Raw genomic sequence first — 26,104 nt, forward strand, 5'->3', positions numbered from 1 at the left:
ACTGTCGACCTAAAAGTGCTCTAAAAATAAAGTATATTTAAAAACATACATAAAAAACCTGAGCACTTGTGGCTTCTTAGAAGTTCACAAAAATTTTACAGTCTAAAAAAATTATGTTGAATCTTTTACTTCTCTTTTATCTATATAAGTGCTGATGAAGATCACCTGGTGAATAATTTAGAGGTTTAACATAAAGAGTCTTCTTAATAATATGCCCTTATTGAGAAAAATCACAAAGTCCCAACAGCAAAATGTTAGCAAGGGAAAGAACTGAAGACTTTTCTCTCTGAAACTGCCAGGCATGTCTGGTTTAATTGAAATTGATGGCAAAGACAACAGAGCACACGTAATTGAATTTTACTTTTAATGATCGCTAAGCCATGTTTGAAACATAAACATACATGTGAGAGTCTTTCAAGATGTTGGACATGAATCTGTTTTCATAATTCAAAAGCATACTTTGCTTATGAATCTCTTTTTAATAAGCTTTGGCTGGGAATTCTTTTCTTCCAGATGTTTGGTGTTGTATAGGCACAACATCCATCTTTCTGGATATAATTTAAACCATAGTTACAAAGAGTACATTTATATTATGAAATGGTAGAAGAGAATTCTATAGAATTATATAATGACTAGAGGCCCAGTACACAAAATTCATGCACTGGTAGGGTCCCTAGCAGCTGCAGGCCGGGTATATACCCTCCCTTTTCCTGGCCCTGCCCCACCCTCTGGTCAAACTCCCAGACAACTCCCAGTCGAGGGGACAATTTGCATACTATGCTTTTATTATATAGGATGAGTACCTAAGTCTCACAAAGTACTATAGAGGCATCTAGTCATCTGAAGTAGATTCTCTTAATACTCTTCAAACCTGAAAGAATTTTAAATTCCTTATGACATTATTAAATAGGCCAATTAATAGTTTTGGTTAAAGCCTCCTAAATCAAAGACATATAAAAAGATTTTTAAATATATGCTTTCATTTAAAATCCCTCTTTAAGGTCAGCTTTAGCTCAAGTGGTTACTTCATCATGGCAGACACTAAAGTCCCTCTTTAAGCAATTTATAGGAGGCAGATAGTTTGGTGGTTGAGAGGTTGGTCTCTGAAGTTAGGTCTGGATTTAAGTTTCAACTCTACCAATCACTAACTTAGACAAGTCATATTACCTCTCTTTTCCTCAGTACCTACTTCCTGGTGCTCTTACAAGGACAAAAATAAATATCCCATGTAAAGAACTTTGCAAAGCTCCAAGCACATAATGACCACTCTCTAAATATTAGCTCTTACCATCATTAGCACCTTCTAGAATCTTGCTGATCTTTTACCCAACTTGTTTTGTCCCATCTTTTTTTTCTACTCCAAGTGCTCTTCCAGGCCACCTTCCTCTTCAACTATGAAACCATACATGCTTATTTCTCTTTCTCTTTCTGAAACCTCTCCAACATGAAATTAAAGGAATAAAAACACACAAGTCCACAAAGGCATAGATAACGGGGAAGGAGAAATTTCAATTGATTTTTAGAAATCAGAGAGTAGATGGAGGGTTATAAACTGCCTTAGCACAATGGAGAAAATGATTACAGAGAGCAAATTCCAAGAGAAAGTGAACTAATGTGTTCTGCCAAACCCAGAAAGACTTTCTGCTGAAGAGGCAGCATAACTAAGGAAGGAAGGATTTCAGTGAGAGGCTGGAAGTACATTAAGATTATATGGAAACTTTGTAAAAAAAAAAAAAAAAGATTATATGGAGACTTTGGATCCCAATGAATGATTTCTCTCTTATGCTGGAGGCTGAATCTTTCTTTTCTAAAGAAAATAAACTAGAGACACTTCAAACTAAGGACATCAGGCACTGTGGCAAACAAAGTGAGGCCCAAGGCTGAAAATAGATGCTTAACTGAAGAGTTTCTAGTAATACCCCCAACCTTGTTATAGGCCATGCTCCCCAAATACTAGCAGATATATGCCCCTCAGTGGATATCTCCCAGGCAGGAATTGGAGAATCTTCTCATAATGGCATTGGAGAACTTGCCAGAGAATAAATCAACTGAACCACCAATAATGCTATAGTGAAACCCTACAGTTAGTTGACAAGTCTACCCATGTTCACAGAACTTTGATGGTGTATTTATTTATCTTTATGTTTTGGTAATCCCCACCTGAGGATATTTTTCCCCCAGTGATATTGAGAGAGAGAGAGAGAGAGAGAGAGAGAGAGAGAGAGAGAGAGAGAGAGAGAGAAAGGGAGGGAGAGAGACATAGACAGAGAAACATTGATGTGAGAGAGACACATCAATTGGTTGTCTCCTGCATGTGCCCTGACCAGGACCAGGGATCAAGCCTGTAGCCAAGGTATGTGCCCTTGACCAGAATCGAACCCACACCCTTCAGTCCATGGGCCGACGCTCTATCCACTGAGCCAAATTGGCTAGGGCTTGATAGTGTATTTATTGTTGTCATCATTGGTATTGTCATTGACTATGTGTGTGTCTCACTTTTAAATAAGAATGGACAATCTCTTGAGGAAATTCTCCAGAATAAAGAAGAGAGACTAGAATAAGCAGACCATATAAACTGAATAAAGAAATCCACAGGAAACAGAAAGACAAAGGAAAACCTCCAAGGAACTATCATTTGTACCCCTAGAAAGGTAACATATTCCGAACATGAGAACAGTTACTATTAAAAAAATAACCAGAGAACAAGAGAGTATTGAAATTAGAAAATATATATATGGCCCAAGTGAAAATTCTAATAGAAAGGTTGGAAAATAAATTTGAAGAAATCTAGAAGGTAGAATAAAACAACAAAAAAGACAAAAATGGGGGGAGTGGGGGAGTGAGGAAATGAAAGGATCTGATCTAGGAGGTCCAACTTTTGACTAACAGGAACCTCAGAAAGAGCAGGAGAGAAAATGGAGGAAGTAATATTACTGAAGGCTTAATAAAGAAAAAAAATACCAGAATTAAAAGACCCAGATATCTGGAGTGTGCCCAAGACCCAGACCAAAACAATTGATCATGAAATGTAGAAACACTGGTGATGAAGAGTTCACAAATTTTTACAAAGAAACATAGGTTTTGAGCAGATATCAGAATGTCATCAATGTTATAAAACAATGGAATGCTGCCTGCAAAATGTTGAGCAAATACATTTGTAACCTAGAATTCAATTGCAATTAATCCATGCCCAAGGTAACAGAGGGTTCAAATGATGGACTGTTGGAGTCTGAGTAGTATATAGGAAAGGTTCCTGAAGAGGAATTCTTAAAAGCTAGATTCTATCCTCAACTTTGAAACTAAATGTAGAGACACAGGAATAAATGAGGGGTGCTCTTACAACTACTCCGAGAGTTTGAAGCTCCTGAGACAATGATTTCTGTTTTGCTCACATCATTAAGTCATGGTATCAAGAGGCTGAGTACAGTAATGAAGTCTGCCAGATTTTGTACATCTGAAAGCATGTACTATTTTTTTTCTTACAGCTACACCTCTGAAGAGACAGCTCAGTGGGCAGTATGCAGCAAGAAATGAAAGCCAAATGCTCATTCTGAAGTCAGTTTTGCTTGGACTTGCTTATATATGTACACCCAATTTTGCAAGTCATTAAAAACATAACTAAGAGTGACCGTTTGCTATTAACTAATGACCCAGCATTCAACTATCGTGTATGACAATGCGAAGAAGTATTTATTTTAAAAAATGTATGCTTATTGAACTATAATAGAAACATTTCATTAACAATCTCATAATATGGTATTTTTTTTATTCTTACCTAAATGGAATGGAACAAAAAAATAGATAAATAAACCAAGGAAGGGCGGGGTGGGGGGGGGGGGAGAAAAAGCACTTCTTGGTATTTCAGTATTCTTTTACAAAGGATCCAGGTTATCACAGTAATTGGCTCCCCTCTCTTACACTGGGGATATTACTATATTAAATGGCTAAAGGATAAACTTAGGTAACAGTGGAGCTATAGTTCTTTCAGAAATAAGATAATTAAATAGTAATGTGTGCCAAGAAAACTTTCTTTGAACATTTCTATTGTACCCTCTCATTATTTCTAGCTACCCGATTAGCAGTCAGTAAATGTGGGTAACTGCTTCCTTCTGATATCACGTCAAGTCTATTCTCGAGTTCTCCTAGCATTACTGCAACTACTGGGGGGAAAAAAGATATTTTGTTTACTATATATAAATTATGCTGAACTGTTTATAACATTCAGGGTTTTGTTTCTCTCGAATTCTCCAAGCCAATTTTTATAATTGGCTAAAACTGATATGAATAGATTAATAAGTATAAATAATTATAATAAACACTAGACGCCTGATGCACGAACTTTGTGCACTGGGGGTGGCAGGGTCTCCCTCAGCCTGGCCTGTACCCTCTCACAGTCCAGGAACCCTAACTCCTTACCGCCCACCTGCTCACTGCTCCTTAGCACTGCCACGGAGGCGGGAGAGGCTCCTGTCACCTCCGCTGCACTTGCCAGTAGTGAGCCTGGCTTCTGGCTAACTGGCGCTCCCCCTGTGGGAGTGCACTGACCACCAGGGGGTAGCTCCTGTGTTGATCTTCTGCCCCCTGGTGGTCAGTGCGCATCATAGTGACCGGCTGTTCTGGTTGTTCTGCCGTAATGGTTGCTTAGGCTTTTATTATATAGACCAGAGGCCTGGTGCATGAAATTCGTGCACTGGGGGGTGGGGGTGGGTCCCTCAGCCCAGCCTGTGCCTTCTCGAAATCTGGGAGCCCTCAGGGGATGTCTGACTGACAGCTTAGAGGAGAAGGCCTAAGCTGTCAGACATCTTTAGCGCTGCCATGGAGGTGGGACCGCCACTGCTGCTGCACTCACCAGCTGTGAGCCCGGCTTTGGCTGAGCGGCACTCCCCCTGTGAGAGTGCACTGACCACCAGGGTGCAGCTCCTGCGTTGAGCGTCTGCCCCCTGTAGGTCAGTGCACATCATAGCAAGCAGTCATACCACCTTCCAGTTGATTTGCATATTAGCCTTTTATTATATAGGATTATTACTTAAAGTAAGGAGAGTTTCCTGAAACTGAAACAGAATTCAGACTAAACTGTTGAGTAGGCTCAATGTATTCCGGATGAGGATAGATTGCTTTCTATTTCCCTCAAACGTTCTTTGCTCATTTCAGAAATATTTTTCAATCATTTACCATGTACAAAGCACTGTGCTGGTTACTGTGGAAGAAACCAAGGGGGGAAAAACATCTAGTGTTTTTATTCAAGATGGAGATGGGCAATGTGTGTGGGAGTTAGTGGTAGGGGCTCCTATAGAGGAAACTGCTGAATGGGAGGGGATGGAGAAAGTAAGGATGAGGAACTAAATTGTGCATTTTACCGAGTGGGAAAACAAGTGGATAATAGCTGGTTAAGGGTGTGTAATATTCTTCACTATTATATTCCACAATGTCAAATTTTGCCCTTTAATTGACTGAGGAGTAATCTGAAGTTAATAGGAGAAACAGAGTTGCCCATCAGTGAAGAGAACTATTTTAGTAAATTAAAGGTAAACCTTAAAAATAAATTTCAAAAAGAAATTTTCTCTTTTTGAAAGTAGATATGGAACTGACAAATGACAAGGGTAGTAATTATTGACACATGCAAGTCAACAAGCAAAACCAACCCTAACAGGAAAACATTTAGATGTGTGCAAATGAAACAGATTTTCTGATAGCCAAGAACACACATTTGTAAGACTGCCGGAGTGATATATGTTGACTAGTAATGTGTCCTGTTAGTACTTTTATTTAACCTCAGCAACGTTTGCTTTCCTAAAAATAGTTCCTGCACTCTAGAAAAGTATACTATGAAATTTCAGACTGGTGCTGGGCTTAACACACCGATAGAGCTGTAACACATTTTTGAAGTCCCTGCTCAGTAGGTTTCACTATCTCCACTCCTATTATCTCCACTCTAAACATACATGCAAACAAATCACATCACAACAAAGCATGATCACTGAAGGACATCGTAACCTGCAAATCTGAAAACGAGACTCATTGAAGCAAAACTGCAACAAAAAGAAATCAAAATTATCTTAGAAGAAAACGTTTTCTTAAATGTAATTTTTCTTTCCACTGAGCATGCATAAAACCACCCAGGAGCACTCACATGGTTCTTTTTTAGCTTTTGCCTGTTTGTTTTATAGACAAGAGGAGAAGAATCTGCTTAAAAGCCAAATACACTGATAAATGTTTACCGATAAAATCTTCCAGATGGGACTACATTCAAGGAAGGTCAATTACAAGCCCTCGTGTCTCTCCTTTCAATGCTATCCTTTAATGATCCCCTTCCTCTCCCAGAAAATTAAGTAAAAAAAAAAACACCAACTTAAGCAGAGAACGACCCAGTAATCCTCATAATCACATTGCAATGACAGACACGGAGATCAAAGCACAGGTGTACTGACATAAGAGAGGTTTCCATCCTAGTATAAAATGTGAACTTTGCTACTAAGATCAAAAGTGCTTTTAGATCCCCAAACACCCAACAATTTCCAATATTTTTAAGATTCTGTGGTGTCCCTGATTAATAAACTTCCCTCAATTCTCCCAATTTCTAACAAAACATTGGCAATTCTTTACATATTATTCAAAAATTCAATAATTAATTTTAGAAATTTTGTGAATTCTGTTTAGAAGATATACAAAGACAATCTGATGCCAATACATTGGTTAGAAATTGAATTAGGCAGCTAGTAGTGGCTTCAATAAGAGGTTTATTTTTGAATCATATTAAGAAATATCCAGAGATAGGCCATGAGTGGAATAATGACACTGTTTTCACTGGAGACCTAGGCTCCTATTATCTTTCTCTCCACGATCCTTTACATATGCTTGGTATTCTCAAGGCCATTCAGGTAGCAAGATGGCCACTGGTACTCCAGCCATCCCATGAACATCAATACTGCAGGAAGAGTAGCAGGGTAAAAGGGAGGTCATGTAGGTAGAAGCTCTCTCTGCGTACATTTCATTAGCTACACCTACCTTTACAGGAGGTGGAGAAATGCAGTCTTTTGGCTAGAGAGGTACCACCCAGTATAATTCAGATCCATTTAGTGAACTTAATTATATTGGTCACTAACTACGCAAATGTGTTGAGGGCATTTAGTCATCCCTAGCAGTTAGAGAAACTTAGAGCAGAAAGATGAAAAGGTTTTCCCCAAACTATAGAACCAATTAGCCAGAGAACTGGGAGCAGAGTTCAGACCTCTGATCTACCAGAAAAGATCCCGTCTTTTACTGACAAAGCAAACGCCAATGAGGTTCGCCCAGGAAACTCAGCTAACCAACATGAATAATAACACATCTTACTACCTGGGTCAGACCCCGTGACTCACACTTCAGGCTTTATGGTCATACTGCTCACAAGCTGTAACATCTACCCTCTTTGGTTACAAAGTGAGATTCACCATACTTACCACAAGTGACATACATGTTTTATATGGCGCTAAAGTACCAAGAAAATGAGAGCTGTGTTGTCCAATGTGATGATATTGCTGTTTGTAGGAGAGCAGAATGTTCCACACACATGAAGAGAAATTGGTACTTGAACTTTATGAGGGACTCTAGGTCTTTTACGGTGGTGGCTTTTTAAACACACAAACAAACACATTATTATGGTGTCTACTGAAATTGACATTCTGAAAATAGAGTCCACCATTATACAAAGGAGGTTCGAATGTTCGAGGCTTTTTTTTTTTTTTTTTTTTTTTTTAAGCCATTGCTCTTATCCTCTTATCTCTTTTTGGACTATGATCGTCACATCCTCACACTCTCCTCCCAGCCATATTCTCAACCAATCACAGTCCATGATGGTAACTCATATATTGTATGCTTTCTTGAAAGTTATTATTATTAGGTTCCTGCTTTCATGTTTTACTTATTTTATGTCTTAAGCTCTTTGAGATCATGGTCTATACCTTCTTCATTTTCCATAACACTCAGCATATGGTAAGATGCCAATTTTTCTTTTACAAAGTCATGCTTAGAACATCTGAATACTCTCTTAAACTGGTCTCCCTCCCTGCTTCCATTGATCCTCTTCTCTCAGCCCTACTTTGTCACCTGCCCCAACTAACTCACCTAATGATTTCTCAAAAAGACAGAACACAGCAAGCCACACTTATACACAGTTGGGGGTGCACCACTGTCTGTAGATATAAACAAAACATTTTAGGAGGCGATCCTAACCTACATTAACATCAAGGCTTACTCCTTGCCATTCTAACTGTTTGTACCCTATATACTATAAGCTACTCAGAAACAGTCACCTCTTTTTCTGTATGTCTATGATTTTACATATATTGTCCCTTCTTTCTGAAATGCCCTGACTTCTTTCATTTATGGAGAGGCCTCCAAGAAATGTTAATTACTATGTGTAAAACTATGCTATGCATATCTAGCATGTTCTAGAAGACAGGGAAGCTTGGAAAACAAATTTGAGCACATCTTTACAAGTACTTGCATTATCACACCTATTCTATTAAATTTAAAAAACTCCATGAGTGTAGAACTGTGTTTATTTTAGTTCACGTCACTGTGGATCTCAGTTTCTGACACACAGATGCTACTCAATAGTTTGCTGAATGAATAAATGTCACTTTCCTTAACTAGACTTAAATAATTTTGAGAATCTACCTGTGACTCATCTTGTAGAATTTGGTACTTTGTCCACAGAGGCTAGCATAATGTATAGATTGTCCCACTTCTTTTGTTTTTCCAGTGGATCACTGGAGCCTTGAGCTGCTCTTTCAGGAGAAAATCCAAGCTTTCCCTCCTTGAAAACTCCTCCTCATTCAAATTGCCCAAGAATCTCAGGGATTATTTAGTCTAAAGTAGAATCTTGCTTCTAAACTTCAGGTAGAGAGGGTGGCTGATTAGCATAAAGGGTTCCGCCATTGCTATGTGGTTTCATAGTTGACCATGGGTCCTGAGAAATCTTATGTTCTGCTGGTTTATGTCTCCATGGAATCTAGGATGGCCAGACCTTGGACTTCAAGATTGCAGCTCTTTGATTTCATCTCCCTGGCTCACTGACACAAAAGCCAGCCCTCAACCAACAATCTTAGGCCCAGGCTTTGAGCAGGCAACACAGGCTTCCCTTTCCCTCCCGATGTGCTAACCCCTCTAGGGCCTGTTGTATCAGCATTCTCTCCTGACAGCAGTCTACGTGGCCCTACCCTGATCCATTCTAATGAGTTTCCTTTATTTGTAATTGCAGAGGGGAAATTGAGGTTCAATTTCTTTTCTCCTATTAGATTCCCAAAATTCTTAGATAATTTGGTCTACTCTCTCCTCAAATTTTACCAAAAGTAGGGGCAACTTTTAATGAAAAGGTGGAGATCTTGTCACACACTTTCTCTAGGGAAAGAGATGTCAACAGGCCTTATATTTACATTACTAAGGGACTGTACTTAGTGATTTCCCCCCAAAATAATAAATAAATGAACCCCCAGGAGGTTTTCCTATAACAGACTAGAAGTGGTGAGCATAGATTTAGAATTTGTGCCTCTCCAATCATCCTTTTACATATTCATAAAGATGCTTATTGAGATGAACAGAGTAATTATTTTCCAAGTTCTTTTTTCTTAAGAACAGTAATTTATGACAATCAGACAAGGTAGGATTAGGACAGCTGAGTAACACTTGTCCTAACTGTCCTTTCCTGAGTGGCCAAGGAAATAGTGAGTCTGATAATCAGCTATAAAAAAAAGGTGCATGGCCCTACCAATCCAATAAGACAAAAAGAGATTCATTCCGTAAGTGAGGATCTGGCACTGCAGGGTCATATTTGAGTTTGAGGACAAATACAATAAAAATAGGTTTCAATTAGATTACAAAGTCAGCCATAGATCACTGTGGCAGCAGTGTCTTCTCCACTACGAACTGGGAAAGGGAGTCTTAAAATTCTTGTGTTTATTTAAAGAGGATATAATAACAATCCTTTCTTTAAATGTAGGCACCCAGTTGACTTTTATATAACATAATCCCGGAAAGATTACCCAAAACTGAGGCTTAACTGACTAAATTTCAGTGATTCTAAAAAAAGCACATATTTTCCCACATGTGTAATAACTCTCAAATACATGTGTCCTACAATCAATGGCATCTTGATTTTGATAAATTAATTAATCAAATATTTTTAATTAAAAGAATGTAATAATGGACTGCTTAAAAATTGTCCAAACATCCAGGTTCAAAAACTCAGAATGAGGATATTGCTATATTAGTATATCAAAGCAGAAACACAGACAATAGTGGTGGGTGAAGATGAATTGGGAGCAAGGTGGTTCTCAAAGGGGGTTCCCTATCTAGCAGTCCATTAGCATCAACATCACTTGAGAACTTGTTAGAAATGCAAAATAATCAGGTCCCAGAAGTGCTGAGTCAGAATCCTTGGGATATAAGGTCCTGCAATCTCTGTTTTAATAAAATCTCTGGGCATATATTTGAGAACCACTCCTCTAGTACAAAAGGAGACACTTAGCATGTAGTTGGCATATCTGAGAAAGTGGCACTGTCCTAATATTTTAAGCCAGTGGCAAGGCTATCATAAAGAGAGGGAGATTCTAAGACCCAGTGCAGAAGAACACTTCTTAAAGTCCCTAATTTCCTAGGTTCTGACTCCATATGCACAAAAGCAGCTCCTGCTTAGGAGTTTGTTTCCGAGATGGCTGAATTACAAGGAAAGAATCAACTGATGAGACCAATACGGCATCCTAGTTCTTGGAAACATATTCCTCATTATACATTTCTTAACTGGCATGCTGGCTTTTGCATTGAGTTCTTGAGTTTTGAGCACCAGTAACGGCACCCAATCTAACTGTGTTCTGAGAAAATCAAATTTCTGAACCTGGGAAACTAAAGGTTAGTCCCTGAAATTTGAGTATATTGTGAAGACACTGACCAGAAGGATCCACTACATACCTCGGCCACTTAAATGGACTATTTACCAGGTCAAGTGAAGTGGAGAATTAAGGGCGATTAGGTCAAGACTGCAAACTGGCAGTCTTTTGGCCAGATGTGGTCTACAGATGTGGTTTGTTTGGGCCACACACATAGTTTAAAAATTGAGAAATTTCCATAAAATCTTGGATTTCTTCCTGTCTTATAAAAGCTAAGACTTGACAACAGGAAACCCACATCCTGGCACTTCAACAAGAGCCTGGAGTTAAGCAGAAACTGCTTCCTTCAGATGAGCTGTTCCCTCCAGTTTGCCATAGTCCGTATGAGTCCTTATTGTCTTATAGCTGGCCAGCCTGTCCTCTGATATTACCCACCTGACCCCTAATGTATCTGAGTTTGAGAACCACGATCTGTGTAGTTTTTCATTAAATAGATCATTGAAATGATTTGGATTACTCAAAATTAACTCAAGGTTATGGTGTACTTTTATAGCTATTTGTATATACAGGATGTCCCCCAAAATATATACACACGCTGAATAATTATTAATTCCAACGGGTTGAATCTGAAAAAAACACAAAAAAAAGAAACATCAATTGAGATATCAGCTGTTAATGTGTGCATACATTTTTTGGGGGGATACCTGAAAATGTATACACACTTTAACAGCTGATAGCTATTAAGAAAATTAAGTGTATTTTAATGAACACTCCTTTTATAATTATTCAAAGTGTGTTTATACATTTTTTGGGACACCCTGTATATGTGTGTGTGTGGGTAGGGGTGTAGATATTATTTAAAAACAGACTCAATGATGAAGGGCAAAGGTTGTTATATAGAGTAGAAGTACTAGACTGGGCCTCTAATACTACATTTGAATCTGCCACTTACTAAATGTAAAGTTATCCCTGAGCCTCAGTTTACATATCTGTTACATAATATCTATTACACATAGGCCTTATCATGATAATGAATTGGATAATGTATGTTCAAATTCCTGACAAACCATAGACCCTCAGAAAGGCATTTACAGCAATTATAGCAATACAGTGAGCTAGTATATCTCTCTTTTACACATAAAAACCAGGGCTCAGAAAGTTTAGGGAATTTACCCAAAGTCACACAAGTATTTATAAATGGGGTTATCTCACTCCAAAGCCTTAACATGTGAGAACTTTAGTGTTTCTCAAACTAGCCTGATTATAAGAATCACTTGAGCTGCTCAACGTAAGTTCTCTTATTCCTTCCCAAGCTTACTAAATCAGATTCAAAGCGTAGTAGCCTAGGACTCTGGATGTTGTAGCGAAGCCTCAGGTAATTCTTAATAATAGCAAGAAATACTGTTCAAGAAAGTTGACCAAAAAGTCAAAGTAAGCAGGGGAAGAACTGCTTTGCATCATGCTCGGTAGAAGGAAGGAAGAATTGAAGGGAGGGATGGAGGGCGGGTGGCAGGCAGGGAGGGAAAGGATCCTGGAGTTAAGGTCTGTCTCATTTGAAGGATTATGAGAATGCACTTACTAGATGTGTGCTCTCTTTCTAACTGCACCCGGGCTGTTTAATGCAAACACAGGAGCCAGCCAACAGGAAGCTCAACTTGCCACTGCAGAGGAGTAAAGCACTTTGAACTACAGGCATCTTGTACACCCAAATTACATGCTGTGATACACATAGTATTTGAGCTGTTCTGCAATACAGAAGCCAATTATTCTTGGCACGTACTTCTATCATACTATTCAAATCACCATCCCTCACATGTGGAACTGTGCCACATCAAATGCACCAAGCCATACATTCCTTAAACTCTTAGACATGAAATTCAAATGTTGGAGAAAAAGATAGTTTGGTAACTCACCATACAACAGAAAAGATATAAACTTGACTTCGTACTTCAGTTAGCTGGGTCCATTATGAGAAATCGGGACAGCAAAACTCTGCCTTTGGAATTTTTCAGAGAGTAACCCAATTTTTTCAATGTAATTTAGCATAATCATTGCATTTTCACTTTTTGTTAAAGTTATTTCATTTATAATAATTGATTTTTCAGCCTCTCCCTCTACATGTTTTTCAACACAGAGAAAAACAAACAAAACAGGCATTAAAACAAAGAGTAGAGGCTTTGGGTACCATAAAATTCTTTTGGAATTACAGAAACTATACATATGTTTTGAATGATGGTATTATTTAATAATCAGACTAATTAGTTGACCCAATTCCCCATCCGTTACCTTTGCAAATCCTGAAGTTAAGAGAAGATTTAATCAAAACTGTAATGTGACATTAAAACAGAAATCCAATAATAATTGTTAATAGTGTAGAGAATTTAAAACACAAATCCTAAAAGGTGAAAAAACAGGAAATGAGGTATTAGTTGCAATGGTCCTGGGCTTCTTATACTTTAACTAGAGGCCTGGTGCATGAATTCATGCACAGGTGGGGTCCCTCGGCCTGGCCGGTGATCAGGGCCAATTGGGGCCATCTCACCCAGTCCTGCTTGGGGCTGATGGGGGCTGGTTGGCTGGGGAAGGGACCATGGGAGGTTGGCTGGCCATGGGAGGTTGGCTGTTGGAGTGCACTGACTGCCAGGGGGCAGCTCCTGCATTGAGCATCTGCCCCCTAGTGGTCAGTGCACATCATAGCTACAGGGCGGTCGTCCAGTCGTAAAGATCACTTAGGCTTTTATATATATAGATGTGCTTAAGAATCTTGTTTAAAATGCAGATTCTAATTTAGCAGGTCTGCACTTCTGAGTCCCTAGATTCCGTGTTTCTGACAAATGCCCAGGTGATGCTCACGCTGCTGGTCCAGGGATCACATGTGGAGAAGCAAGTCCCCCAGTTTTAAGAAAGTTTACTTGGTGAAGTTCCCAGAGAGAGGACAGAGAGTCTCCAGTAGGAGGTTGTAACATACTGTTAGTATTACCTAGAAGTAAAATACAAAGTTGAAAGACAGATGGAAGGGTTTATGTAAAGCTCCAATTTCTCCAGGAGAAATTGGTCACGCATGAAAGAGAAAAATATCTTATTTTTTATTAATAAGAATAGTGTATGTAGATTTATAATAGATACATAATTGGGGTTCTTAAGCTTTAAAAATCTGTTGAGAGTACTGGACTATCTCCCCAGAAAAATGTAGATATGAACATGAATACACATTTCCGCATGCAATTTCAGAAGGTTCACTGAACTTCCTTCTGAAAGGCATGAGCCACCGAGGAGCCCACAAATCCCAATTTAAGACTGCCAATGTACAAAGCTAGTGCAGGGGGAAAATACAGTTTTTTCCCTTTTCATTAAATGTATTGGGGTGACACTGGTTAACAAAATTATAGTTTCGGGTGCACAATTCTACAACATCAGCTGTACACTCGATTGTGTGTTCACTACCACAAGTCCAGGCTCGGTCCATCACCATTTACCTCCCTATACCCCCATCCACCTCTCCCCACTCACCTTCCCCCTGGCAATCACCACACTGCTGTCCGTGTCCATGAGTTCTTTCTCTTTTTCCCCCTTTTTTTAGCTCAATTTCAAATGTGCTTATATATTTGACTGATATTATTATTGTATAAAGACTAATGGTTCTTCAATCATTTCCATAAAATATATGCTGGCTGAAGTGTATATTTTTCTAAGGTAAGACATTAAACTTCTTCATGTCAGTAAAGAGGAAATCACATTATTAAGAAGTTAACTCTATACTCTTTGGGAAAAACACAAAACAAAGACCCCATATATTAAAAAAACTGTATATAAAATGAGTTTCTAAAGATGTAAAGGGAAATTGTTGTTTTATGCTCCATGTCAACTTTTTTCTCCAACAGTTTTAAGCATCTCACCTATCTCTATATTAGTGAAAAATTATGTAAATATTTAGAGTTGTCATTTAAAAGACAGAGAGAATCCGTTTATTTTTAAAGAGTTACTGACTACCTAATTTTAGATAAGCAGCTTAGAATCTAGAAAGGTAGAAACAGTTCTGTGTGTGTGTGTGTGTGTAAAACACTATGCCAGGGATGATATGAAATATAGACATAATGCAATGAGAGTACTGCATACTTAGAGTGCTAATAAAGGAGTGTTTATTTCCAGTATGAGGTAAAGGGGAAGTATCAAGGGTATAGTCACAGAAGGACCTTTGAGCTAAACCCAGAAGGATGGGTAAGATATCAATAGATGAAGAAGTAGAGGTGAGTGGGGTGTGGGGGGGGGTGAGGAAAAAAAAAACAGAGGGAGTGCATTTAAGGTCATATTAGCAAAGCATTGCAGAGGTGTGGTGGGGAGAATGTGCAGTTTGGACCAAAGAGAATATGACATTCTATTACACTTGTAATTCAACTTGTATAGTCCCCTCTCCTGAATCTGGGCTGGGCCTGGAACATTGGCAGTGTGCCCATTCTGGACTTATGCATTAAGAAGTCCTGGCTTTTATGCTCTTGGGAGCTGTGAGCTGCCAGATAAGGAAGTCTGACTACCTTGCTGGAGAGATCATTTGGAGAGACCACATGGAGAGAGAGGAAGGCCCTGAGACTACATGTGGAGAGGCAGAAGGTAGGGTCATCCTAGCTGAGTCCTCAGCCACCAGACAACCAGCCAAATGCAATCAGTCACATTCAGACCACATATAGCACGACCAGCAGTTCTGCCGAGGGAGCCCAGTGCAGAATGCAGAATAGAAGGGTTGGGTTTTAGGACACCACTTTTTGGAACAATTTCTTAGAGAACGCTAGAACAGTGTTTATCAACATTTAAATCAGTACTTTCTTTTGATAAATATAACACACACCCATCTGAACACTCAGATGTAGCCCTGTCTTTCTACCCACACTAGTCAACACTTGTTTTGGACCTTAGGATTAGATTTTAATATACAAAATTCTAGTACTTTTTCTTTATACAGATAAAAGTTATTACAGATATTACAGGCTTTTTCAAACAACAGTCCCTGTGGCCCCCCCCCCCCCTTAACCCTCCTTGACAGGGCATCTTAGCCAGATTACAGTGTGTGATGTGTGCACTGTGTGTGAGTATGTGTGCCTGTGTGTGGGTTATGTTGTGTTATATAGACATAGCCATCCTGAAACAAATTTACTTGAAGTAATTCCATATGTGGGAGGCATGCTCATATTTTCTAATGTACTCAACTTCTTTTCTTACTGCTGGTTGTGACCTATTGGATTGGTTTCATAATGATGAATAGGTTGTGACCCTCAGTTAGAGAAACACTGTCCTAAGAGGCATTCATTATTTAATACGTATTCATCAAACCCTGTATGTGCCATGCATTACTTTAATCTGTTAGGAACAGCAGTGAAAAACCACGCACAATTCCTTCTTTCCAAACAGTCACTAAACAGCAGCAACAAAATATGCACGGAGTCTGATTTAATTTCATTTGTAATAACACAGAAGGAAAAGTATGAGTGTCATGAAAAACTATGATAAGGAGGTTTCACTGATCCTGGAGCAGTGGAGTGGGTCTGTTCACAGATGCCAAAGCCACAGACAGAGTCTTCAGAGCATCTCCAGACTTTCTGGCCTGCCAACGGCCAGCAGAGGAGGTGAACAGGAGGCGGCTACAAAAGCCAAGTGGGACCTAAGCCAGGCTGGTGCGCCATCCAATCCTAACGGTGGTTTTAGGGACTGGTACATGCCTTCAGCCCGTTGGGCCCAGCTTGTATTTAACACTTTCCAACAATTTTTGGCTTGTTGGGTCTGGACCAGAAAATAGGCAACGTGGAAATGAACAAGGTATAATTGTTCACCATATTTAAGTATTAAGTTACGAGACTGACCCAGGTTATGCAAAATCATCTTCAAGAGACTCCCCAAGCTGGAACCTGAGAGAACCTGCTGACGGTGTTAGCGTATCTGGAGACATAGGGCTCCCATTCAACGGAAGGTGGACAGCAAGTCAATCCTAGAAAAAGGAGACTTAACTTGTGCTGCCCATGGGACAGAGTGCCTGAGCCCAGGGAGTGAGCCTGTCCTTCTGAAAAAAACTGACCCTACTGCTCACGCCCATGTCCCAGCTCCTCAAAATCAGGAGACAGTAAACATTCTTATCCTATGCAACCCTGCCTATTCTCAAGCCATGCCATGTGGTGGTTTGGCTTTCTGAACTTGCCTACAGAGGGAGAATATGTGTGCTGGTCAGTCCGAAATACATTGTGGCTCTTAAGGAATTAACTGATATTCTGGCTTTAGGGCTCTTGTAAGCTTTGAGAGTAGGAGTCAGCATACTTGGGGACTGTGACAATATCGCCGTTCTAAGACTGCATGGCTGAGGGGCAGAGCCTGGAGTATATATTGCAGTTCATTCACCAAGAAAAATACTACTCTGTAAGGATCTGTCTGGGTGGCCAAGGTCCTTCCCCAGGCAATAGTCCTAGGTAATTTCCTTTCCCGCTCCCTCCCCCCAACACCATTTTTCATTTAACATTTCTACAAAGGTGGCAACTACAGCAGCTATGCAGCGCACCAGCAGCTACCTTTTGTTGAATTCGGCCCATGCACCACTGTGCCAAGCTCTGTGTAGATTCTCTTACTTAATCCTCATACGAAGGGAGTTGCTGTTATTAGCTCTGTTTTACTGCTGTGGAAGCTGGCGATAGGAGACCCGAGTGATGGCACAGCCGGGATGCAGAGAAGTACGGTTCCAGAGCGGACACCTGAACCAAAACGTGGTACTGCCTCCTGTGGACGCCCATGCACCAAGGGCTTGAGCTATATTACAATGTCCGCTTGTTTCTCAAATTATGGTGTGAGAAGTTTGTTTTCTTTGAAGGGAGAAGACAGAACCAAGGCCCGCTGCCCGTGGACTTTGATGGCCTACACGCCTTTCTTGGGGTCTCACAGGACTTCTGTGTTTTCTCCTTTGGGTTCTCCAAGGTTCCATTCAAATCACGGAGAAGTGGCTCAGCTCCCTATCCGACTCCCATCTTTTCTCCTCTGGCTTTTCTATGGTCTCACAGGGGATAGTTCCCGCAGATTTTCAATTTGTTTCAGCCTGTGTAAGCATGATCCTGAAACTAGAAAATGGCCAGCAAAATGTGGACTTATCCTCGGGGAACTTCCTATAATTTCTCAAGGTAATAATAGGAAGCTATTGTGAATCCCACTTTTGGATAGGCTCATTGCATTACCATTATCCCTCTGGATTTCTCCTATTGAAAAACTGCCCTAATGCAGGAATAGCCATGACATAAACCTCAATCAGTAACGAAGACATTATTTTTCCAAAAAATGTCATTCTTTCTTTCTTTTAAAATATTTATTAAGTGTGTGGGTGTTTGAACCTACATTTTTTCTATTCTAAACCCAGAGGGAATGAGGCAGCCAGAAACCAAGAGCATAGCTTTCAGGGACCAAAGGACTGAAGGCCTCGATGTGCCTCATCTCCTAGCTAAACCTCTTGACTGAAGGGGTGGATTTGGTGAGGAGAACAATGCTCTTAATGGGAAGCCAGTGAAGCCAAATTATCTGCGAGAGACACTGAAAAGGGTGGTTGTTGATTATTCAAGAATGTACTGAGCACCTACCATGGCTAAAGCATTGTTCTATATATACATATGTATACCAGTGAACAAATATGCAAAGATCCTTGCCCACTAGTAGCTCACAGTTTACTAGGGGGAGAGAGACTAAATATGTAGTAAACTATGTAACACACATGGTAAATTATGTGTTAGAAGTAAAGGCATGGTATGAAAACCAACAACTGGTAGAGCAGGAACTAGGAAAGGGGGTGAGTCAGGATGCAATGAAAAATAGGGTGGTCATGGCTGGCCACTTGCGAAAAATGAAACATGAGCGAAAACTTGAGAAAAATTAGGGAACTGGCCTGAAGTATTGAGCAGGCGGGTAGGGATTGAGGGGGGAGGGGTAACACGACATGTAGCGGCAAGGTCTTAAGATGGAAGTGTTCGTGTTCCTGGTGTGCTTGAAGATCAACAAGATGTCGGTGTGGCTGGGACTGAGTGGATGAGGGAGGGAAAAGTGGGAAGGAAGACCAGAGATGAAACAGGTACAAAATTAGCTTGGACATTGTAGACCACAATAAGCACTTTACCTCTGAGGGAAGTGGGGTGCCATTACGAGGCGGTGAGCAGAGGAATGTCACGATCTGCATTGGCTCTGTCTTTAGAACAGACTGTAGTGCAGCAAGGGTAGAAGCAGAGCGACCTATTAAGACGCTATTGCTGTTATCCAAGCCAGAGAAGATGGTGGCTTGCAATAGGGAAGTAATTGGGGAAGTGGTGAGAATGACTTAGGCTCTGGGGTTATTTTGACAATAAGGACTTCAGGAGTTTCTTATAGATTGGATATGGATGTGATAGAAAGAAGGGATACAAAGATATGTCTAAACTTTGGTCTGAGCAAGAGAGATGAGGAAGCTATGATTAGAGAACATTGTATAGGAAGAAGTTGAGAACATCTGGAGTTTAGTCATTCTTTCCTTTATCCCTTTATCTCTTCCTTCTTTTGCTCTTTACTTTATTCCCCTCTTTATTGCCTTCCTTCCACACACATCTGTAAATGCCAGACATTGTACCTAGAGATACAGCAGACAAGGCATCCTCACCAGGAAACAGACTGTGAAGACAGATGAGGTAGAGAGGTGGAACTGATGGTAGGGCCCGCCTACGTTCATTACTCACATCTTAAAATATTAGCTCCTGCTATTAGCAGATTTGAATAATTCACATTTTTAATCATAATTTGAAAATGTAACAATACTTCCATATCAATTCTACTTAGGTTATTATATTAAACCTGAAATTAGGGTTCCACTGTTAATTTCCTGGTATATTTTTGCCTAACATATTTTGTCAAAAGCAAACACACTAGAATAACCACTAATGTAAAATGAAATATTCATTATTACCTAATAAAAATGGTGGCTTTTGTTTGTTTATTTCTCTAGCCAATATCCATTAGCGATCTTGACAACCTAGCCACGTTATTTACAGGTTTTATTCTAAGACGTTGAAGGCTAAGTGGTGCACTCCAGGAGAAAGGACTCCTAGGGTACAATAAAAGGCCGTTCAACGTTGTTGTGAGGAGGCCAGTCTTTGGAACAGACTTCCCAAGTTTGACTCCTGGCTCTGCTTCATATTTCCTGTGTGTCCCTGGGGTAGTTATTTAACCTCTCTGGGCCTCAGTTCCCACAACTATAAAATAAGAACAATAATAGATCCAACCTCACAGATTTATGATGAAGATTATGCAAAGTCCTTAAAAGAGTGAAAGCACTCAATGGCATTTCTTATGAGCTACTGACTATAATTAGGCTAATTTTATGGCTAATATATATCCAAGGAATTATTTCCTTCCTTTCTAGTAGCTTATTTTTATACCTAATGTGAAATATCTTTTTTTCCCCCATTCCCATTGATCATTTCTTCCTTAAGGATAAAGCAAGGAGAGTCAGAAAATTGACGAAGATGATATACTAGTAAATGTTCAAAACCATTAGTTAAATAACACTATTGGCTAGAACATGAACTACAAAAATTATTTTAGAGGAGTGTATTTTGATAAAGAAAATGTTCATACTATTTTTGAGTGAAAAAAAGTGTTATAGTGGTAAACGGTCAAATGTTATGATCTCAATAAATATACATATATATGTATACACATGTATAAGTTCACAAACATATGAAAGGATATAAAGCAAATATCAGTAGATTTGTAGAGTTTTAATGCCTTTTGTCACTTATTTTGTTTTATTTTCTGAACAAATCTGATGTATTCAGATGACTGACTAGTGTCACCAACTATAAAGAGGAACACATTTAGGGGAAACACAATTTAATTTTGGATATGAAAAATTTGATAAACCTGTGAGATACTCAGGTGAGAATTCCAATAAATTGTTGGGTTTTAAAGCTTCATGGGAGAGGCTAAGATGGACCTGAACATGAATTTAGGGGTTATTAGCATAGAGATGGTGGTTAAAATAACAAAAATGCAGGAGTAAATCCTGGAGAACATGAAGAATGAGGAGAGCTGGGGACTGAGCATGGGATCCTGGGAATGGGATCAAGTGTTACTGCCCTTTTACAAAACCTACATAGTTTGTCGAACAACTTCATCAGTCTTCTGCAAGCCATAATCTATGCTTACATAAATAATCAAAGGAAGGGAGGAGAAAGAGGAAGCTAGGAGGGAAACAGAAAGAATGTATAACCTCAAGTCAGGAAGAAGACAGTTTTAAGGAGGCAGACTGATAATTGCCTTAGAGAAACCTCGTAGGAAATGAGCTGACAAATATCTATTTTATTTGGCAATTAAGAGACCATAGGAATTGTAGGAATAGTTGCAGGGGGATGGTGGGACTGCAAGCTGACAGCAAGTGGGTTGAGTCATAAATGAGAGGAAAAGAAAATGGAGGTAGTGAGTATAAATGCTTCTTTCTAAAAGTTTGGGTGAGAAAATCTACAGAGATATTGGGGGGAGACACAGGATCAAAGTTGGGAGGTTTTTTTTTTTCCCCTTAGGAAGGTAGGAACTCAACCCGAGGGAGAAGCCACCAGAAAGTAGGTCAAAGAAAGAAGACAGAGAAGGGATGATGGATAGAGCAATATCCAGGGGAAGGTATTGAGAGGGACAAGGATTAGTTTGGGGGTTATCTTGCCCCCTTATTTTTAAGTGCATAACAAAAAACCAATAGTGATTGAGCAAAATATGTTAGTCTCCCCCCCCCTTTTTTATGACTTGGTGTCATCTATTTGAAAGTGGAGTAGTGAGGGCTATGCTATTCGAGTTTTCTAAGACAGGTTCAGCCTATTATCCTATTCAAAAAGGCCCCAAACCACAGTGCTGTTGGATGATCTTGTTAGGTTTCTGCTTCTTTTGTTTTCCAGCCATCAGCAGTCACTTGGTTACTGTCAGATGTGCCTTCCCCTGGAACCTCCTTCCCACTTTTTCTAACTTGGATCCACATGACCAAGTCTTGTATGAATCATCAGTAAAACATGGCCATACATTTCTCTTGCTTGTGCAGTGCATTACTTTTAGTGGGTGAAATTATGAATATCTATTCTGGGTGCTCAGAGACTTCTGTTGCTTCCTTCCTGGTATTGATCTATATTACAAGATAAAGGGGACACTGTGGGGTGGGGGGCTGAGTTTTTAATAGTAGTATGTATATTGATGGTAATAATTAAGGTATATGTATATATCATGTTTAGCAAAACATAGTGAAAAGGCTGATGGAACACTATGAGCTTACTTATCAAGAGTTACTGCCTTTCCACAAAACCTACATAATTCGTTTGTTGAAGGATTTCATCAGAGTCATCTGCAAGCCATAATCTATGACATAAATAATTAACAATAGTTGTTAAATAACTTTGCAATGATTTTTGTTCTGTTTATATTCCCAACTATGTAACTCCCACAACATTCTGGCAGATTTGTGATTATTATTGGAAAACACATTTCTTACCTCAGAGAGTTGGTGAATTAATGCTTGCTGTAGTTCTAACTAATAAATATACAGCCCCAAAGTGTAAAAGTTCAGGCAATAAAAGGGGGATATTTGTTCAATTTATCAACCTGTTTTTAGCATGTATGGTACTAAGCTGTATTACAATGAACTTTTCCTGGGCAAATATACTCAAGAAATTAAAATGGCATAAAGTAGACACTTCCCAGTGTAGAGTCAGAATAAACAAGATGAATGGTTTTCAGAAAGCTCATCCCTTGGATTTCTTTTCAATGTATATGCTATATGTAATTTACATTGCATGATGAGGATACAAACCAATTTTTTGCCTTGTGACCTTGTTTTATTTCCCGAATTTACACAGCTCAGACCTGCTCAGACAGGTTTTGAAAATTGTGCTTGCCAAGAATGTGCAAATGTGCCCATGAGCATCTATGTACATGCATTTTACTATGTTTCCTTTCTTTCCTCACTCTGAGTGCTTTTAAAGATCATAACTGCAATAAAAAGAAACCACCACTGCCCTATTATTGAATTACTAAGCAATGTGTGTTGGGAACACCCTTCAGAGTTTTAGGAGGGTCGAAAGGAAGATGCTCAGCACGTACTCCATGGCTGCAGGAGTTCTGGTGAAAGGCGATACCAACCCAGATGACGGTGCAGGCAGGCAGGAAGCAGGAGAATGACTGAAAAGCTGGGGAAGCTGGATTGGCAGGCAGGACGGGGAGCAGGGGAGGGGAAGATGAAAGGGCAGAAAAGACAAGAGGGATGAGAAGGACTGCAGAGGTGCTGCTGGGTAGACCCCCTGCTTCAAGTTTCCCTGTTACGGTTTTTTTGAAGTTCTAAGAAAGACAATGTTCTGCAAGATGAGAGATTGCTTTAGGCACCTGGTTTTAAGTAATTAACAACAGTTGGTAATTATTCAATGTAATCATTAGCAATAATAATGACAAGACTAAATACCAATAAAAATACTTTACAGTACACAGTGGGTCCTCGTGCCAACTCTTTCATCTGAACTCAATTTCTCTACAGTTAGGTACTATTATTTCTCTGCCTTCACCGCGGCTTTATCTAACATGGCTAAGTTGAATTATTCTCACTTATATGAGGTAGGTCTCATTGGCATATTATTCTATTCTAGGGTCTCATTGCTATCAATTATTCATTTTATTGTCAGATAAATCTTTCTTCAATGCCACTTTTGTCAAAATGTGGCTATTCTCATCTGTGTTCAAAAATCATTAGTGACTGTCTCCAAACTTTCAGTTAATATCCAAGACATTTTAGTTTGACTAAAGTTTTCACAGCCTAAATCCCTTCTAACCTCACTCATCTGGATCCTCTGCTACCAGTCTGTCACACTTTTCACAAACATCCCTGATTCAATACTTGTGCATATCATTTGGGGTACCTGCTCCTCCCCATCTATACATTTTTTTATCCATATTACCCAACTCAAGAGTTACTTCCTCCATGGAGCATTTCCTGACTAACCTAGCTCTCAAAGGTATCTTCTTCCTTCTCCTGTTCGTATCTATATGATTTATTGGTTCTATTATTTATTTGACATTAAAAATTAGAATTACTGTTGCAGTGATATGGTAGTACTGGCTGTTGTCAATTATTAAATATTCAAGAATATTCAAGAATTTTGTGAAAGGACCGTTACACCAGTGGTAGGTTGAAATCAGCTATGGTGGGAATATTTACACCAATGCAATAGGCAAACACTGCAGATCATATTTTGTTTTGTTTGGTTGGTTTTTGGTGTGAAAGGGGGAATAGAAGAAAATTAGTTTACCAGAACACCACTGCAACTGGCCCTCTAATTTAATTATTCTTACTACAATTAAAATATTTTATTAACTCTCTATTATAGCTAGAAAATATAAATTTAAATACTTCTAGGATTTAGTAATCCATGACCTCCCAAGGAATTAAATTCCAACATGGACATGTATCCATGTATGTACATTAAATTATAGGCTACATAATAACTAGCTATCTCTCTATATTTTGCATTCCTTATGGTACCCAGCATAGTGTATAACGAAAAACAGATCCTTCTACCTTTATAGCTTCAGTTTCAAGGGTTGCCCATTGCCTTTTAACTTTTCGTCTCACGGAACCTTAGAGTGGTTCCTCAAACATATCAGATATTTCTTACCTTTGCAACTTTCCAGAGGTCACTTTCCCACTTTGGCTGGCTCAAACCTACTCAAATACTTCCTCCCTTTGAACGCCATTTGTGGCTTTAAAAACACTCCACTTTAAACACACTGTATATTAATTGTACATTGATGTATCTACCTCTTCAGTACATAGTAAGCTGATTAAATGTTAAATCTTATATTTTTCTCTTGTGTATCCTAAGTCCAAGATGCCTGGCACAAAGAAAGTGCTCCAATATTTGCTGATGGTAACTAAAGCAATTCAGATAAATGAATAAAGTAGTTTATAGAAGGTAGGTCTGCTTTGGTAGGTCCACAGCATTGATTACTCTAAGCAATAGACCTCACGACTGTACTTTTGTTTGTTTGTTTCTACAAAGCAACCACCAGGAAATCCATTTCAAAGAGGAGAAAGATTATTCACAACTCTATGAGTACCTTTAACTATTGCTTTCTTCTTAATCACCTTTCAGTGTGCCTGACCCCATTCTCCTGTCTCTTCAGGATCATGGTCTGGTCTTTAAGTTTAGATGTTCTTCCTTGTGTGCATGCATCTGTCCTCTTTTAGGCCATTGGACTTGGGGAGTGGGGATGGTGAAGGAATCAAGACAGAAAGGAGAAAAGATAGTAAAGCATGAGAGAAATGTATAAATTGGAGTGAGGAGAATCAAATAAAAAATGTTTGAGAACCAAATGAGGTAGCAATACTCCAAACTCCCTATTCAACTTACCGCCACCCTCCTTTTTAAAGGAAGATAGCAGCTGTTACCATATTCCTAAAAGTGAGCTTCTCTCTAAATTGCCAAAATCTTATTCTTTTCATTTTTAGATCCAAGAATCCTTCTCACAATGGGCAAGCAAAAAAAAAAAAAATTGCTTTTAGGAGAACCCTAATTAATATTAAATTCCAAGAAAGTAGAGGCAAGTTATGCCCTCTGTATAGAATATAGGGGCTATCAATGTATAGGTTTTGTCTACAGAAATATATTATTTGAAGAATTGAAATAATTCTTGAGAGAGTTCAGGAAAAAAAATTGTAACACCACAACAGAGGATATAGATTAATTATATAAGCCTGAATTTTGATGTTTATAAAACACTGGGCTGTCATTACTTTTTCCACTCTACCTCCAACATGCGTTTTTTTTTCCAGTGGTGCTAATGTGACAAAGCAAATAACAGAAGACTACAATGAAGCTTAGAATTTAGTGACTTTCCTTTACATCAGTGATGAGAGAGAATCATTGATCAGCTGACTCCTGCATGTCCCCACTGGGGACCGAGCCCACAACCCGGGCATGTGCCCTGACCGGAAATTGAACTGCCACCTCCTGTTCATAGGTCCACACTCAATCACTGAGCCAACGCCAGCCGGGCGCACTAACACTATTTTCAATCATGGAGCTCTGCTCCAATTCTTAACATTGGATGTTCAATCATGCTCTGAAAGGGTTAAAGTGGAGACATCCTGTGATTGTCTTCAATTCCACTAACTTTGCAACGGTTCATATTCAAAGAAATTGATATCAAAGGCCTGAAAGAGAAAAGCAGGACAA

General features: G+C 39.2%; 1 protein-coding gene and 1 long non-coding RNA gene across 7 annotated transcripts in view; both read right to left on the minus strand.

The window, feature by feature from the left end:
• The window catches only part of PDE4D (phosphodiesterase 4D), a 1,246,395-nt gene that overhangs the window by 88,773 nt on the left and 1,131,518 nt on the right, over positions 1 to 26,104 (minus strand). The gene's annotated exons all lie outside the window — the stretch shown is intronic.
• LOC118655799 lies at positions 11,689 to 14,715 on the minus strand. The gene is made up of 3 exons (XR_004967398.1): positions 14,376 to 14,715; positions 13,152 to 13,260; positions 11,689 to 12,979 (listed from the first exon to the last, which is right to left on the minus strand). It is a non-coding gene; the product is annotated as an uncharacterized LOC118655799 (long non-coding RNA).

Source organism: Myotis myotis, unplaced genomic scaffold, assembly GCF_014108235.1.
Source record: "Myotis myotis isolate mMyoMyo1 unplaced genomic scaffold, mMyoMyo1.p scaffold_m19_p_5, whole genome shotgun sequence".
Taxonomy (NCBI): Eukaryota; Metazoa; Chordata; class Mammalia; order Chiroptera; family Vespertilionidae; genus Myotis; species Myotis myotis.